This window comes from Etheostoma spectabile, chromosome 9 (assembly GCF_008692095.1).
Source record: "Etheostoma spectabile isolate EspeVRDwgs_2016 chromosome 9, UIUC_Espe_1.0, whole genome shotgun sequence".
In the NCBI taxonomy this organism is placed as follows: domain Eukaryota; kingdom Metazoa; phylum Chordata; class Actinopteri; order Perciformes; family Percidae; genus Etheostoma; species Etheostoma spectabile.
The window spans coordinates 26067545-26083922 of NC_045741.1; the positions used below are offsets into that span (position 1 = coordinate 26067545).

At 40.0% G+C, this 16378-nt stretch overlaps 1 long non-coding RNA gene across 1 annotated transcript in view; it reads left to right on the plus strand.

Moving 5' to 3' along the window:
• The first annotated feature begins 3708 nt into the window (after positions 1 to 3708).
• LOC116696185 (uncharacterized) overlaps positions 3709 to 16378 on the plus strand; it is a 14370-nt gene continuing 1700 nt past the window's right edge. Inside the window, exons 1-2 of the long non-coding RNA XR_004333647.1 lie at positions 3709 to 3722; positions 14386 to 14390. This is a non-coding gene — a long non-coding RNA (uncharacterized LOC116696185). The remainder of the gene's footprint in view (positions 3723 to 14385; positions 14391 to 16378) is intronic.

The following is a 16378-nucleotide window of genomic DNA, read 5'->3' on the forward strand; positions in this document are numbered from 1 at the left end:
AACCAACATGGGGCAAACGCTCTTACTGGGTTAGCTAGAGGTCGCCCCATCATGTTTTTTTAATCCTCAGTGTTCACCATGGTTACAAGCAACTGCGTGGAGGAGGGGTGTGGATTTGTGCGTGATCACCCAAGGCTTGTATCATGTGGATGCACCAACAGTTTTGTTGTCATTACTTGGAATTCCTGGCGGCGACAGAAACTACGCACTATAGCCATATTGGGCAATTCTGTACCTCTCAATTTTGTCCAATGGTTAAGATTCAGTGGAAAGTAAGAGAGTTGAGGGCGAGGTGGTGGATTAGCATGTAGCAAGATTATCCTTTCAAAAAAAAACAGCATCAGCATGTTTAAGCAATCCCGGAAAACTGCAAACAGTGCCCTCCAGTGGTTATATTCATGACTTGTGTCTGTCAAAAGCAAAGGAGTACATAGGGTGAAGCTGGTTGTACATTCAGAATGTCCACATTGAAGGGAAGTCAAGGTTGATGGACGGATCAACAAAACGCAGATTCAATAGGAGAGCGCTATTAAAATGTAAGTTTTTTTGCTTCTGCCATAGCACTGCTGAACAAACTCTCGCTGACTTTGTATAGATCCAGTGTCGTTGTAAATGTAGTTTCTATCTATCTATCCATCTATCCATCTATCCATCTATCTATCTATCTATCTATCTATCTATCCATCTATCTATCTATCTATCTGTTGATCCCTAACCTCAACCAAGTGGTTATAAATGTAACCATGACAACAACCAGAGTCACCCAGTGTAAACCAAACCAATTAAATTCCCTTTACGTAACCAAGTTGTTTTCATGCCTAAACCATATTAACGTCACAACATGAAACATCTAGCAGACTCCAGGTTTCTCAGAAGTGTTGTTTTCAACCCTCAAGAAAAAATGCATGCGGGCTAAAATAGCAAAATAATTATACCTCAAACTGGTAAAAGATCTTCATTGTTATATCTTAGCATGTATCTGAAGAAACTTTTTTTATTTATAGTATCAACTCATAACAACAGTTATCTTGAGACACTTTACAGATAGATTAGGTCTAGACCCCATTCTATAATTTATTAAGTCCCAACAATTCCCCCAAGAGCAAGCATGGTGTGACAGTGTGACCATGGCCAGTGGTGAGGAAAAACTGAAGACGTTAATGAGAAGCTTACAGCTTGCAGACCTCAGGATTCATGTGTCAAAGGTAGTTCACAGTGTTACAGATTTTTTTTATATCAGAGACCTTGGTTTACAAACCTCAGATATCATATCTCAGCAGCTTGTATTGCGAGGCTCACAGGGCCTCCGTTTTGGTAAATAGCTGGCAGATTTATGCATCATTCTGGAGAGAGTCCAAACTTACTACATTTCAGAACTGTTTGTTACCAAGCTTGGCTCCACTGCAATTTATGTAATGGTGTGTTGTTCAGATTGACAGCCATGTTGGGCAGGTAGCCAGGTGGATGACTGATCAAAGTCTCACCGCTGCTGCACCCTGGGCCATCTGAACTGTTACCTCATATTAATATCCTGCTGTACTGTGACCGAACACTTGATCCACATATGCTGATATTCAACAAGTTGTTTTACATCTACATTGGGCCAGCACATCACGCACTTGGGCTATGTCTGTGGCGCGGGGCCCCATTATGGAACATGACTTAATTCTCCTTGACACAAAGCCAATTCAGGGAGTGATTGTTTCACAGGTTCATCCTCTCTCCCCACACAGCGTGGGGGCGTCTGAGTAGTGGTGGTGGGGGGTGGGCGCTCGGGGGAAATAGCTGTCAGCCTGTGTGGAGGGAGGAAGAGGACACAGTATTGCCCATCACTTCTGCTCCCAGAGAGACTTATTACTCAGGCAGACCAGGGTCAGAGCTGGTAATTAATTTGGAGAGAGCTGATATTGGTTTTGATGCACCAGAGACTGACAACACTGGCTGTCTTGTGACTGTACGCATGGCTCTGTGTTTGAGTATGTGTCGTCAAACAGGGAAAGTTTGGAGAAGGAGAAGAGAGAGGCAGCTAAAGGAAAAGGAAGGAGAATGACAGAGGCGCCTTAGCTCTAGCTTGCAGCTAACGTCAAAGCTCCTTTACAAAGACAGCCCATGGTGATGCATATTTATGCCTCCTCTCTGGTCCCCGACCTCCCTGCTTCCTTTACAACTCACATACATCTTTCTCTCCCCTCGCTTTCTTTGCCTTCTCCCTCCCTCTCCTCTTTGTAGTTCATCTCCTCCTCTGTCATGAGTGTGTCATTCAAGGCAGCTATTTTTTGTTAGATTTTTTAATAATGACACTCTTCTCTGTCTGCCAAATTATAAATGTTGCGGGAGTGAAATTGGCCTGTTTACCATCAGTTCAGCCATTTAGAAAGCTCCCGGACTGCATTGTAGCAACACAATTACAGCAATTGAAGCAGGCACAGAATGTATGCTCTTAGTCATGCAAATCCACTGTTGGGTCACGACTGAGGACAAATTCAAAATGGTTTTGTTCCTACTGAAGAAGAATGAGAAAATAAATTGGAAACTACAAGATGCAAATGGATTTATAATATTAGCGGGTGTAAATCATCTTTAATGATGTTGTGGACAGGTATTTCAGCACAGCATTAATGATTTTCTGATTATGCCTTTGCTTTTTGTTACAGTTGTGATGACCAGCCTGAGGTTGTAAAAAGCTGATGATGATATTTTTGGATTACAATTGTTTTCATTTTTGCCAGGAGTATAGTAAATTAGTACAAAAGTACAGAAATACAGAAAAATACATTGCACATCTACAACGTGAGACAGGTGTGTTGGAGGGGGACAAGCAGGTCAAAAGTTGCAAAGAAAAGTCCTGCACACTGTCTAACTTGCAAAAAATCTGTAAAGTTTGATAGTAGGCAACGATTTGGTACTAGACCCTTTTCAGGCAAATGGTGTTACATCCTGAGAAGCCATCCTTCATTACTATAGATATAGCTTAAACTATCCAGTATTATACCAGAGCAATCTTTAATCTTTTAAGTAATTCATAATCATTTATAATGTTGACTTTTTGTATTTTTGTATATGTTTTTTTGTGATTTAATGGTCCAATATGTAATATATTTACTGCAATAATTCCCGAAATGACCCCAATGCATCACCACATGTTAAGGAAACATGCTAAGTTGAAAGACTATCTTTTCTGACAACAATGCCAATGCCAGTAGTTTATCCTTTTCCGTTCCGTGATAGAATTTCTGTTTGTATTTTGGCCCGTTTGTTGTTATTTACTGCCCAGTTGGACAGCCAGGCTGGGTTGCCAGATTTACCTGAAAAAATGTTAACTTAGCACACTACAGCCGTAACGTTAGTACAGCCATGAAATCAGCAAACTAACTAGATTCTACCCAACCAAGAAAAACAGCATGTTTCCAACAGCATGACCAGAGACGTAACAAACACCAGAGACAGCTTAGAGCCCAAAAGGACCCTGAGTTTGCTAATTTCCCCCTGAACAGGTAAGCATTAGCTTCATGCTAATCTATCACGGCTACTAGGGACGGGCATTTTATATTATTTCAACATTTGTGTACTCCCATTGAATCATATACCTATAGTACCCGAGTTGCTTACTTGAAAAAACAATTGAGACACAGCCAGTAAAGTGATCCCGACTGGTCCTGGCTAGCGCCGCAATGCTAACCTTGCTAACCGCTACCTTTCCACGGCTGTTAACAACGTGTATTGTTGCAAATAAAGTGTGTTCAGTCGGGTGTAGAAGACGGCAAGGTAGTGTTATTTTTAGAGGTTCCTACCGTAGCTAATTCGAAGCCGAGGAAGTGTGTCTGTCCTTCAGGTGGAGAGGACGGCGAGGTAACAACGTTGTTGTGTTTTTAGCGGTTCCTAATGTAATTCTAAGACGAAAAAGTGCGTCAGTTGGGTGCAGAGCTCCGCATGAGCACGGGCTTTTATGACTTTTAATATAGCCAACATGTAACGTTAGCTACTGTGAGACAAGCGTCTAGCAACATGGTTGTGGCTGCTGCGGTCTCAACCTGGCAACCAACGTGAACTTTGAGTCTGGGGAGGAGGGGGCGGGGCAGACAACTCTCTCCAGTATTTTGAATTTGTACGGCAACAACTAATACACAACAAAAGTAATGTAAAGTATGAAGTTATTGCCCTTCAATGATTTTTTTGTGAGGATTAATATTTTTCCTCTATTAAGGTACCAAGAGGTTTTGGAAATATGCCTGCAAATGAATGCTCTACATAATTTGTTGTGTGGATTCACCACATAGAAATTGACGTCCATGTCCATCGCTTACTCTGGTATGATATAGTGGTTATAGAATGTTATGGTTACTGTATAGGGGTCGTATTGAAGTTCAAGCTCTATTAATAGTAATGGATATAAATGAATGTTGTGCAACTATGCCTGATTTCAAGTGGAAGTGGAGATTGGTGCACAAAAAACAGTCACCTATTACATGATATCTCTTCTCAGGATACAACAGCATTGGCTGAAGATGGTCTAGTTTTTGTTTCAAATTTTAGACAGAACAGTTAGACAGTTAGGGAGTCTTTTTTGCAGCATAATTCGTAGAGGGAAATTATTCACTTGATCATCCTACAAATCAATATCCTGGGTCTCAGCTAGGGGTGGGAATTACCAAAGGCCTCACCATACAATATAATCACGATAATTATGTCACAATGGGATGTTATTGTGATTTTAAACAAATTGCAATATTCTGCGATTTATTGCAAATTATTTCCTTTCTTCTAACTTCAAAATTTTCAAAATTTCAAAGTATGTCAGCATCAGGAAACTTTGTCATCTATTTCTCTGTTTGTTCATCTCACTTCAGTTTTATTGCTGCAAAATGGGATACTCAAGCAGACAAACATATATTATAACAGATTGATTGTCTGTGTATCAATACAGTATTGCCATGGAAAATGTTGCGATACTTTACTGTATCGATTTCTTTCCCCCAGCCTATCTCAACTACATTATCTTTGCTGTTCTATTACCACTGCAGTCAAGTCATTTATGTAACACTGAGACGACCGTAACAGAAGATTAGAGTCTGCCTAATCCCTTATCACCAGCAGAGAATATCTGTTTTTTTTTTATTATTTCATATTAGAAGGTTTGAAGAACAGAGATGGATTTCATCATACAATAATTTGGGTTCCCTCAGAAATCCCCCAGAAAGTGATTCTCCCCTTGAATAACATTGTGTGTGACAGAAGGCTCTTTCAGACAGGCACTTCATTATTTATTTATATTTATTTTATTTAAACAGGGACAAACCACAAGTTAACATTAACCTTGTATAAGAACAAGGGGAGATGCATTGTTCCGGGTTGTAGCACAAGTGCTATTTTCTACCCGTAGTCCCTTGAAAGGCCAGTGAGACAATAATAAATATAAATACACAGCTTAAATATAATGGCAATTTTACATGTCTGTGCAGGGTTTCCCCCAGGGTATTGCAAGAAGAGTTGAACCCGCGGACGCTACCCAGGAACCCGGAAAAATGATTGTGAATAATAGTTTTTTTTCAACCCATTCTCACTCCGAACGTTAAAAATACGGACGTTTGGACAGTGGCTGTCCACGTCTGATGCGACAAAAAAGCGTCAAAAGGGACGACCAAGAGTGTGTTATATGACCCTAAAGGAGACAACCAAGAGCATGTTATGGGACACTAAAGGAGATGACCAAGAGCATGTTATGGGACACTAAAGGAGACGACCAAGAGCATGTTATGGGACACTAAAGGAGATGACCAAGCTTGTGTTATATGACTTTAAAGTATGGAACGCCAGAAGGGTTACATAACGTCACTTTTGTAGCACTTTTGGATGGTCAGAACACCTTTTTTTACGTTGTCTAATGTCATAACGCCGTAAAAAGCGCAATGGAATGCTCCTTTACGTGGATAAGTACGCACGTCATAACACGTCACATGACGCGCTGTGTTAAATGATAATGAGCTCCACCATGTCTTTTCCAAAGCCATTACATTTGGACTGTTATCACACAATCAGTAAAGAACAAGAACAGACCAAATGAATCCAACCCAGCACAAGAATGAGCAAGGCTCGGTGGATTTGGGAGAGGCTTTTCTCTTTTTCTACAGTCTGTTTTTCTATTAGTACGGCCATTCGGAATTCTGCCAGGCAACATATTCGCGCACCAGTCAACAAAGGAAGGAAAAAAGTTGCCAGTCTTCGAAGGGTTAAGAGACTGCTTAAACCCCATGGTAAGCACTATATCATCTTAACATAGCTAATACAATATTTTGACGTTTTGGCATGTGGAAGTTGGTGTTCATCTGACAAATAACACAATGTTTTAGCTACTAGCTAAAGGAGACAACCAAGCGTGTGTTATATGATGCTATAGGAGACTTTTAGCATCAATAACAACAACAAAGGCACCTGACCAAGCTTCCGTATTTTACGATATGGGAGTGAGAATTTGTTGTTTTTTTAATATATTTTTTAAAACTACAGTTACAATGGGGCGGCTCGGTTGAAAATCTAGATATAGTCATGTTTTCTGTTTTAGAGATTATTCACTGGCATTTAGGCTGTTATTTTGATTGATTATAGGCATGGAAGGGGTGAGAGTGGTGGAATAACATGCATCAAGGTGAGGTACCCAGGTTCCCCTACGTAGTCATAAAAATCAGCTATACCCAATGAAAATACTCAGATTTAGACAATTTAAATATTAGATTACATTCCTCCCACTGTACATACTGTAGGTTTCTAAGAACCAGGTATTCTTAAACTAATGTTTTGTTATTTTTTATCCCTAGTGTTGCTTTGTTCTAATGGCTTTTATTTATTGATTTAAAAGTTGAGTTGTCAGCAGAATTATATAATAGTCAACAATGACTTCATCCCAGATGAGAACAGAAAACTTGTCTTTTCCTTCATATTTCAACTCATCATTGTTTTCCAGCAGTCTACTGTTTCCTCTGTGTACGAGATGCCACACGAGCAACACAATCTGCAATGGTCCTGTCATGTTTACATAGAGCCATTATGGAACATTTACAACGGAAACCTGGGTTTGAAAGCATGACAAGCATTACTTTAAAAGGTAGATGCAGCAAGCCAGTGATGTACTATAGATTACATATTTGTAAAAGACGAGAGTTAAGGATAATTTATTCATCCAACTAGTCATTTATTCTCTCACTCCAATTCAGGGTGACAATGGGAAAGGAGGCAGGCAGACACACAGGACAGATCAGCAACTCACCACATGGCTTACCTCTGTTGCCTTAACGTTAAAAAAATAAAAAGTAAGGCTTTCCTGTCTGATTTGATTGACCTAATTTTAATTAATTTGACATGGAGCTTTCTAGGGGGAAATTTCATCAAACTGTATTTTGCACAATTTAAATTGACAAAACTCTACTCAATCTCTGTCTCCTTCTCCCGCTGTTTCATTCTTTTCTGTGCATCTAAGACAGGGCCCATGGTAGCGGTGAAAGTAGGTCCTGAGCTTCAAATAGCAGCCCATTGTATCCCAGGGGCCCACAGCCGAGAAAAGGCCAAGAGAAACCGAAACAGAGACACACACACAAACACACACACACTCTCACACAAACTAAGAGGGAGAGGGCGAATTGTTTGATGAAAATTAATATTTGTCATTTAGTGAGGCAGACAATTCCCCGTGGATACATTCAATGCAACGGGCATTGTTTGAATCCATTTTCTTTTAAAGATATCACAGCATACCTGTGTCTCCATCACAGTCGGCACATTTTGGTACTGAGGGTGTGTGTGTGTGTGTGTGTGTGTGCGCGCACAGTTCCTGTATGTTTTCTTTGATGTGCTCTGGGACCGCTGGCTGTTTCCCACTTTGTTTTAATATTTTACAAGTACTTTATTGTTCACCATGATGTGTGTATGTGTGTGTGTGTGTGTGTGTGTGTGTGTGTGTGTGTGTGTGTGTGTGTGTGTGTGTGTGTGTGTGTGTGTGAGAGAGAGAGAAAGCGAAAGAGCGAGAGAGAGAGAGAGAGAGAGTGAGAGATTTAATAACCTTCGTACTTCCTCGTTCTCCCACAAAACGAAAGGAACATTCTTTTGTTGCAAGTTCTCTACTAGAATTTCAGGTATTTTATCTGTGTCAAATTTAAAAGCTGCAAGCAATGTTGATGTCAGCATGTGACTTAAAGCAACATTGCCTAACACTGATATTCTTTTTGCGATATAAAAACAGCTAATAATGTGTAAAGAAGGAGATGTTAAAGGGTAACTACATTTTTGTTCGACCTTTTTGTCAAACACAATCCTTTTCCTAACATTAACTAGTTAACTTTCGTCATGGGAAAATGCTCACATTTTGTGGACTTATTTTAACCGTGACATCCGCCAAACCAAGCAGCTGCTTGCGGTGCTGTGTACCTGACGAAGTCACCCATTTTGGGCTAAACAAATCCACTAACTGCCGCTGATATGACCGAGCTATGACGGAGGTCCGTAGCCCGCGTCACGGAGCTCTGTAGCGCCTTAAACAGCTAGCAACTCGCGCTCTGCATCATGGAGCTCGTAGCCAGCCGGCGTCACTTCAACAGCCGGCGGTCTCCTAATTTTGCAGGATATTAAATGTTATGGTCTGCATACATTTTCCTACGATATGGTACAGACCCTGTTCATGAGAATGCGTTGTATAGGTTGCAGTTGCACACTCGCCTGGTTTGTAATCCAGCCTTCCAGGAAGAATTCATTAGTTTTACAACAGTTTTGATTTTTGAGCAGTTGTTTATAAAGCAACAATGCCACACGTTTTCTGGTAGCTTCATTTTAAATAAGCTGCTTTTTCAGTTTGATATCATTATAATGTTATAACAGTTGGGTTTCTGGACTGTTAAAAAAGCAAACAATTCAAAAAACCATACCTGGAGAAGTGTTAATTATTTTGCATTTTAAAGACTAAATGGTTAAAGTATCAACAAAAAAAGACATACTAATATGTCAGATTGAATTATCCTAATCACAACTGACCAACCAAACTCCAATAAATAGAAATTTAATTATGTGAATGGTTGTGTTCAGCCAGGAAACATAACTGCACACAAACTGTATAAATTCCTTATTTTAAATTAAATTATATTGATTTTATTGTCCACCTCGGGGGTGTGAATGAGGTATCTGCAACTTTGTGTGTACAGCACTGTCAAATAAATTCTAAAGTTTTTTTTCTGACTTCTCACCTGCAGTGTTAACAATTTTGGAGAGTTTGTCTTTGGCTCTTTGCACTCAAGTTGCCATAACATGCTGTTGTGTTAGATGATGGAATGCTTTCAGCCAGGCTTCTGGGTGTCTTTTCCAAATGATTTTCTTATATAATACTTACTGTACTTCAAAAATGTTCCTCCGTTTGATCGATTTACATTACTTCTGTAAAATGCACGTCAGATGACATCACCAAGAAAACAACTAGTAGGATTTAAAAAGAATTTGAATGAATTATATTTCTTTATTTACAGCCCAGGCGCCAGAAAAATATGTTGGCATCGTACAATTTCTGAAAACCACAGAAATGTTGATACGAAATGTATTTCATCAAGTAGATGCAATTTGTGTCCCGTGTGAAGGAGAAAATGAAGTTGCATAAGAAACATAGGTATTCTAACCCAAACCGCACTCTTTTTCTGAACCTAACCATGTAGTTATGGTTTGAATTCACAAAGTCACCCACATGTTTAAAACTGCCTCCTAGCAAAGTGTCACTTTGTGATGAGTAGGGAATGAGAACAGGTTGCAGAAACATTAAAATTTCTGTTTGCAGAAACACTACTGCTACTTGATCTGTCTTACTACTCTACTGGATTCACTCAATAGACCTGTCTCACAGTGGACATTCTAGATCTAACTGGACATAGCAGGAAGCGCATAACATAACATCATAATAACATTAAGGATGGGCACCATTCCATTTCAGGTGTCCCAGTAAATCAATGTCCGTAAGCCAGCATGCACAATACCAGAGCTCTGGAGCTGGAACGCCTAAACCGAATGCAGCCATCGTTAAGGTTATTAATTACACCTGTGAGGAAGGCCTTTTAAATGTTTTACTGCAGTCTTTTGTTCTGCGGGACTAATAAGACAAATTACACATACCTAAAACTGAAAATGGCAGATAATAAAACAAGTCTGCTGCCAATGTAGAAGGAAGGCACTCAAGGCAAGGTGTGTTAGCTGGTGTAAAAATTATGGATGATTGTGTTATAGTTATATGCTAAAAAGTACATGTACATGTTGAAAGGGAAAAAGAGACATATTGGTTTAGATCAGATGTAGCTCTTCATCTATGTCTCCTTTGTTTTATGATGCATTTGTGTTGCTCAACATCACATGAAGCCAACCTGCCTCAGTGTCTCTTCAGGGAAGCGGAGCATCCTTAAAACAGGGGTTGCTGTGGAGACCACAGTGGTGCCATTGGCGGCAGCAGCAGAAGCAGCGGCAGCAGCAGCTACTTGCTTGTTCCGGCTGACATTCAGACAAGTCCCTCTAACACACACACACACACCACACCACACACACACACACACACACACACACACACACACCACACACACACACACACACATGCATGAGAGAGAACCCACTCACTAGAGTACAAAACCACACACTAGCTCCCACATGTGCTGTATACACGCTTCCTTGAACATATACACAGCCTGCGACACATGCACATACAGCTGGGTCAATGACACTGTCTGACCTGGTCTTGCATTATTAATGATGTGGCTGCAGCTTTGCTAGACTCAGCAGGCTCAGCAGGAGGCAAACACTGTTGCCCAGCAGACCGAATACAACGTATTCATGCAATTTTTCCAGTCAGAATACCCTGTTTTTACAAACCAGAAATCTCATTTCCATAGCAATATTCACTGTGTCACATGTTATCTAGTTGTCACTTCAATGTGCGATTCAGTTTGTCATTTCTAGAGATGAATGGAGGCTGTTTATAACGAGGCGTTGGAGGAAGAGTGTGAAAGCACGTCAACGGCAGCGTTGTGTGGACACACATCCAATGTGATGCAAATTCTTCTTTTTAATGTGGCTCTGTGTCGTGTTCAATGTGCCTATTGTTGGTCAGAAAATTGGATCATGGAATGATAATCTATACAGCAGCATTGAGGAAATACTACAAGATGCGTCACAAGTAAGCATGAATTGAGAAAATGGTGGGAAAATAAGACACATGGTAACATTAGCTGAGAGATTAAAACCAGTGGTAAATCAAGGCAACAATTGCTTTAACACTCTTTAGCTTTGATTTACAATAAATATTCAATCCTATTCACGCTTTAAAACTATAGACCTGTAATAATTGTATATAATGGTAATGGTATGTATCATAATACAGTTATTCTTCTATTAATTCAATTAAGAAGTGGTTCAAAATAACCGTACTGTACATTCTCACATGTGATTATTTTCATTTTTCATTTCCATGCAAACACAAACAACTGCCTCACATGAGACAACACTTGAGTTGAAAAGACTCAAAACAGTAAAACTAAAATTCTTTCATAATTACCACTTCAGTCAGTTCAATATCAAAATCACACATTTGTATTTTAGAGTATACCAACAAACAGAAAAAGACTTGCCTTAACCTGCAGAATCTTTCATTTTTAAAAACTGAGAGAAAACGGTCAAATTAAACTACAGTTCATTGGCACTTCTTTTGGTGGGTACACCATAGAGCCATCTCATCGGATTTCTAAAAATGTTTCTATCATTATAACAATATATAGTTATGTGAATAGTAGGTATTTTAGGAAAAATAGTGTGTCTATTGTTAAATGTCCAGTGTGTAATGAGTTTAGTTGTTCATTATCAAAATTGGTGATGCCCACTTACAAACTTATTAATATTTACCACACCATCAATTCCAAGTATTCTCATTAGCATGAACTAGGGTAGACTCTCTATATCCATGCACAATCTTGAAATACGTTAGCCGGTAAGGGACATACAGGATATACTGCTCTGCCTTTCGCATTTTCACTGTCATATGATAAACTCACAGGTGCTGCTAATCTGCTTATGGGAATTGTTGCTTCCCGGCCCTGGCAAGTTTGAAGTAGGAAACATGGAGGACCACAAGCAACAAAAAACAAATTTAGGAACAGGAGTCTACTTCTTCGCCTAGAGAAAGCAAAAGGAAATTGAAAAAATCAAAAGACTGGCTTTTTGAAGCGTGAAGGCTACCGTAGCTGTAATATGTACTTTAAACTGCATGGCGCGAGTGAGTTTATTGCCATATATGATCTAAATGTTAGATAGGAGAAAGTCTTACACATTGGACCTTTTAAATAAGCTTCGGATGACCCTACGAATGGACCTACTCCGTACTGAAGTAGGACTCTGAGCTTTGTCCCTATCATTTATATTAGAAAAAAATATCTATTTCCATCATTCCATGGAATGTTCCTAATGCAGGGATAGAAAAAAGATGCTTTTTTTCAGAAATACACCGCGATTATTACACGAACCATACTACACTGGGAGCATCTCAGCAGGAGAGCGTCTTGCCTGCCCAACTCACGAATGATATTGTCTATACAAGTACTTTACAGAGCGATCACGTGTTTATTAAGCAATGATTTCATACCTCCAAGATTTAATCTCTCGCTGTCCGTGGTGTTGTAGAGGAGACATAAACAATATTGGGGGGGGTGTCTTTTGGTAAACTGACTGGATAATCTTGCTGTTATACTTTCCTGAAGAGAGCCGCTTCATAGTAAGGTAAAATATCCGATATGCAATAACGATATTACTTGCGAAAAATGAAACAGATGGAGCAGCTCTGGCTCAGTGGTAGAGAGGTTGCTTGCCAATTGGAAGGGTGGTGGTTCGATCCCTGGCCCTGCAGTCCCCTGTCAAAGTGTCCTTGGGCAATACACTGAACCCTGAGTTGCCATCGAAGTGTGTATGTGTGTTTATCTGATGAGCAGGTGTCACCTTGTACGACAGCCTCGGCCACAGTGTGTGGATGGTTCCTGTACTATGTAAAAGCGCTTTGAGTAGTCGTTAAGACTAGGAAAGGGCTATATAAAATACAGCACATTTACATGGTAAATGGTACACAGTTCTGTATTTCTGATGCTTTCAGTATTCTGCTAAAATGCAACATATTGCTTGTTGAATTTAAAAATAATAAGAGGGAAATTCATTCTAACATTCTTTAGTGTGTAACTTTTATATTAATGAATGTCTGTTACATTCAAATCATTGCCAATTGAGTTGATGCAAAGCTAATTAAGCCCGCAGAAAGAGTCCATCTTGTGGTTTTAATCCTCCGTGTCCACCTTGGCTACTAGCAACAGCGTGAAGGAGGGGTGGGGGTGTTGCCCGATAACAAAAGGCTTGTATAATGTGGACACGGCGACAGTTTTGTTGTCATTACTTAGAATTTCTCATGGGGGAGACAAAAACTACGCACAATAGCTTTAAAAAAAACAAAAAATTTAAAAGGCACCACAAAAAGAATGACTTCCAGTTTCTCTTCAATGACCACTGACAAGCAAAGAAAACAGTCTACACCCTCCTACAACCCCCATGGCTGCAACTGATTGGACGAACGGTTGGTGGTTTCAAAACCGATCATAATGGCGGCTCGTTCGGAATATGATCTCTTATTTTATGAAAAACATGTTTCTGAAAACATTTTTAGCAGAAGTATGCCAAGCAGGTGCTGAATCTGTTTTCATTTCAGATTGACAAAGGTCAGCTTAACCCTCATGTTCTCCTCGGGTCAAACTGACTTGTTTTCCTATATCAATGTTCTTTTTAATTACCCAAAATAACATGATTGATTCCACACAACGCTCTATGGCAAGTACAAATTTCTACTTTCATTAATTTTGGGGTGTCTGATTAAACTTTATATAGTATTGAGTAAAAGTTGATATATTCCAGTCTTTGATTTTCCATCAACATCCATTCCTTTAATTTTAGTCTAAATAATTCCTAATTTCTGTTTTTCTAACTCAAACATTAGGTATAATTTCCTTATGTATTGACCATAAATCCCCAAAATAACTGTAAAACTAAAGTTAATAAGTTAGTGTTACGTAGTGTTGAAAACGTAAAAAAAAAGGGACAAACAATAAAAAAGCATCAAAAGTGTTGAAAAAAGGTACAAAAATGTAAAAAAAAGAAAGTTTAAAAGATTCGATAAAAAGCGTCCACAAAAGTATTGATTTTCAATTTTGTACCGTCATCTTTGAGAGGCGTTGAGGCCGCCGCTCCTCATTTGCATAAAGATGGCTGGATTCAACTTTATGCAAATGATGAGCCGGTGACGCGACGCCCTGCTTCTCCAATTCCCGGCGTCGCTCCCTAAGAAATGAACAGAAAGCGTTGAAATGACGCTGACAATTGACACACACCGTCACACACGCTTCTGGGACGCGCGGCGACATTGCTGTTGTAATCTCCGGAACGCAGCGCAGATGCACCTGGTGGAAAATAGGGGTAACTCTGGTGGAATAAATTACTTGTAGAAAGAGAAGTGTCTTAAATTGTGCAACCATCTATCAAAAGTTATAATAATAGAAAAGAGATTTGGTCATCATTATGCAACATACCAGGCTTAGTTGTGAATTTGATCACACACAGATTGGAGATGCACCATGAGAAAGTTAAGTGCTGCTGTATATTCATATGTGCTTACTGTCATTTAATGGAAGTCAACTGTTGCACTTCAGTATATCTGCTTGCTTGTTGTGTTTCCCCTGTAAGTAGTTAATGTTTGAAGACCGTGTCAGCCATAGGATATCATTTTGTTAATTGGACATGTAACAGCCCAGTAATATCCAGCCTGAGTGCTGAGAGGCTGCACACTGTGCCATGTTTCACAGTGCTGAGATCATGATGACAGACCACTGACGCCTCTGACCAAAATCTGTCTGACAGCCAGGGCAAATTACCATCATTATGATGGTTTAATGGTAAGGTGATGTTGTGCTTGTTTGTATGCAAGTGTCTAAAAGCATGACTTGGGGTGGGTGGGAGGCTGTCATTGCAGGGGTCAGTGCTTTTGGTCAAGGCCTGTTTGGATTAATGTATGGATAGAGAAATGGATGGATTATACATTCACAATCGCAATTGAGGTCACCAACTGCATGTGTTTTAAAGTTGCACTAATTCATGTTTCATTTGAACAGAGGATCAATTGACTATGTGCATGTGAAAGGGATCTTTCGACGTGACAAACTTCTAGAACAGAGAATTTTCAGGCAGCTGTTTTGATTGAAAAAGCTGTAACAAATTGACCACACCTGTCCGGCACTGAACGGTAGCCAGACACAGTTAGGAGTTGGAGTCCAAAAGCAGAGCTAAAAAGAGAGTAAACATATTGGAACTGCTATTGGAAATGAATGCTAATATTAATTTGTACCTTCTAAATGTATGAATCGGTAATTGTTGAACACATCAACCGCAGTGCGAGGGCAATTGACGCAAAAAATATCAACATTGGGCAGGGATAATTTTTTCCCATCCTGGAATGCTATGTGGACTAGCCAGACCTTCCTCTGCTCTGCAATGTGTGGATGGTCTGGCAAAGCGAGACTACTCCATGGTTAAAAGCCAAAATATATGGTTCACGAATGCTACGAATCAAATAGGCATGGCGGAATGGGGTTTTACCTCCTACACATCCTCTTTGATGATATAGTTGATTATGCAGAGTTTAGAGGCTTAGGCTACATTAACCCGTTTGCGCCAGATGCTTCGCGACGACACATCTACCGCCGGTTACTGCGTTGCGCAACTCTGAACCTCCTGCCGGCTGCTGCGTGGCGCAGCATTTTGTATTTGTCAGTCTTTTCATGACGCGTGCAGCAGAGAACGCACTGTCATTGGTTAGCATACACATGATATGCATACACACCAAAACCACCAAAATGTACCGTAGTTTGCTGAAAATCACGTTAATCAACCAGACATACATGTGCGTTTGTTTATGAATGTTTGAGAGACGAGCGAGAAAACGGCTACGAGGCAATCAGAGGAGGATTTAGACAGCGAGGGCGGGGACGTTGAGGTGGAAGATAGTGAGGAGTTTGGAAGGGAGAATGTCTTCATCATAATCTACCACTTCCTCTGTCGGAGCCGTTTTCTCGCTCGTCTCTCAAAACTTCATAAACAAACGCACATGTATGTCTGGTTGATTGACATAATTTTCAGCAAACTACGGTACATTTTGGTGGTCACATGGCTTTAAATAGCCAACAAGACCCGCCTCATGTGTATTTTGAACCAATGACCAATGATGCGTTCTCTGCCGCACGCGTCATGAAAAGACCGACGAATACAAAATGCTGCGCCACGCAGCAGCCGGCAG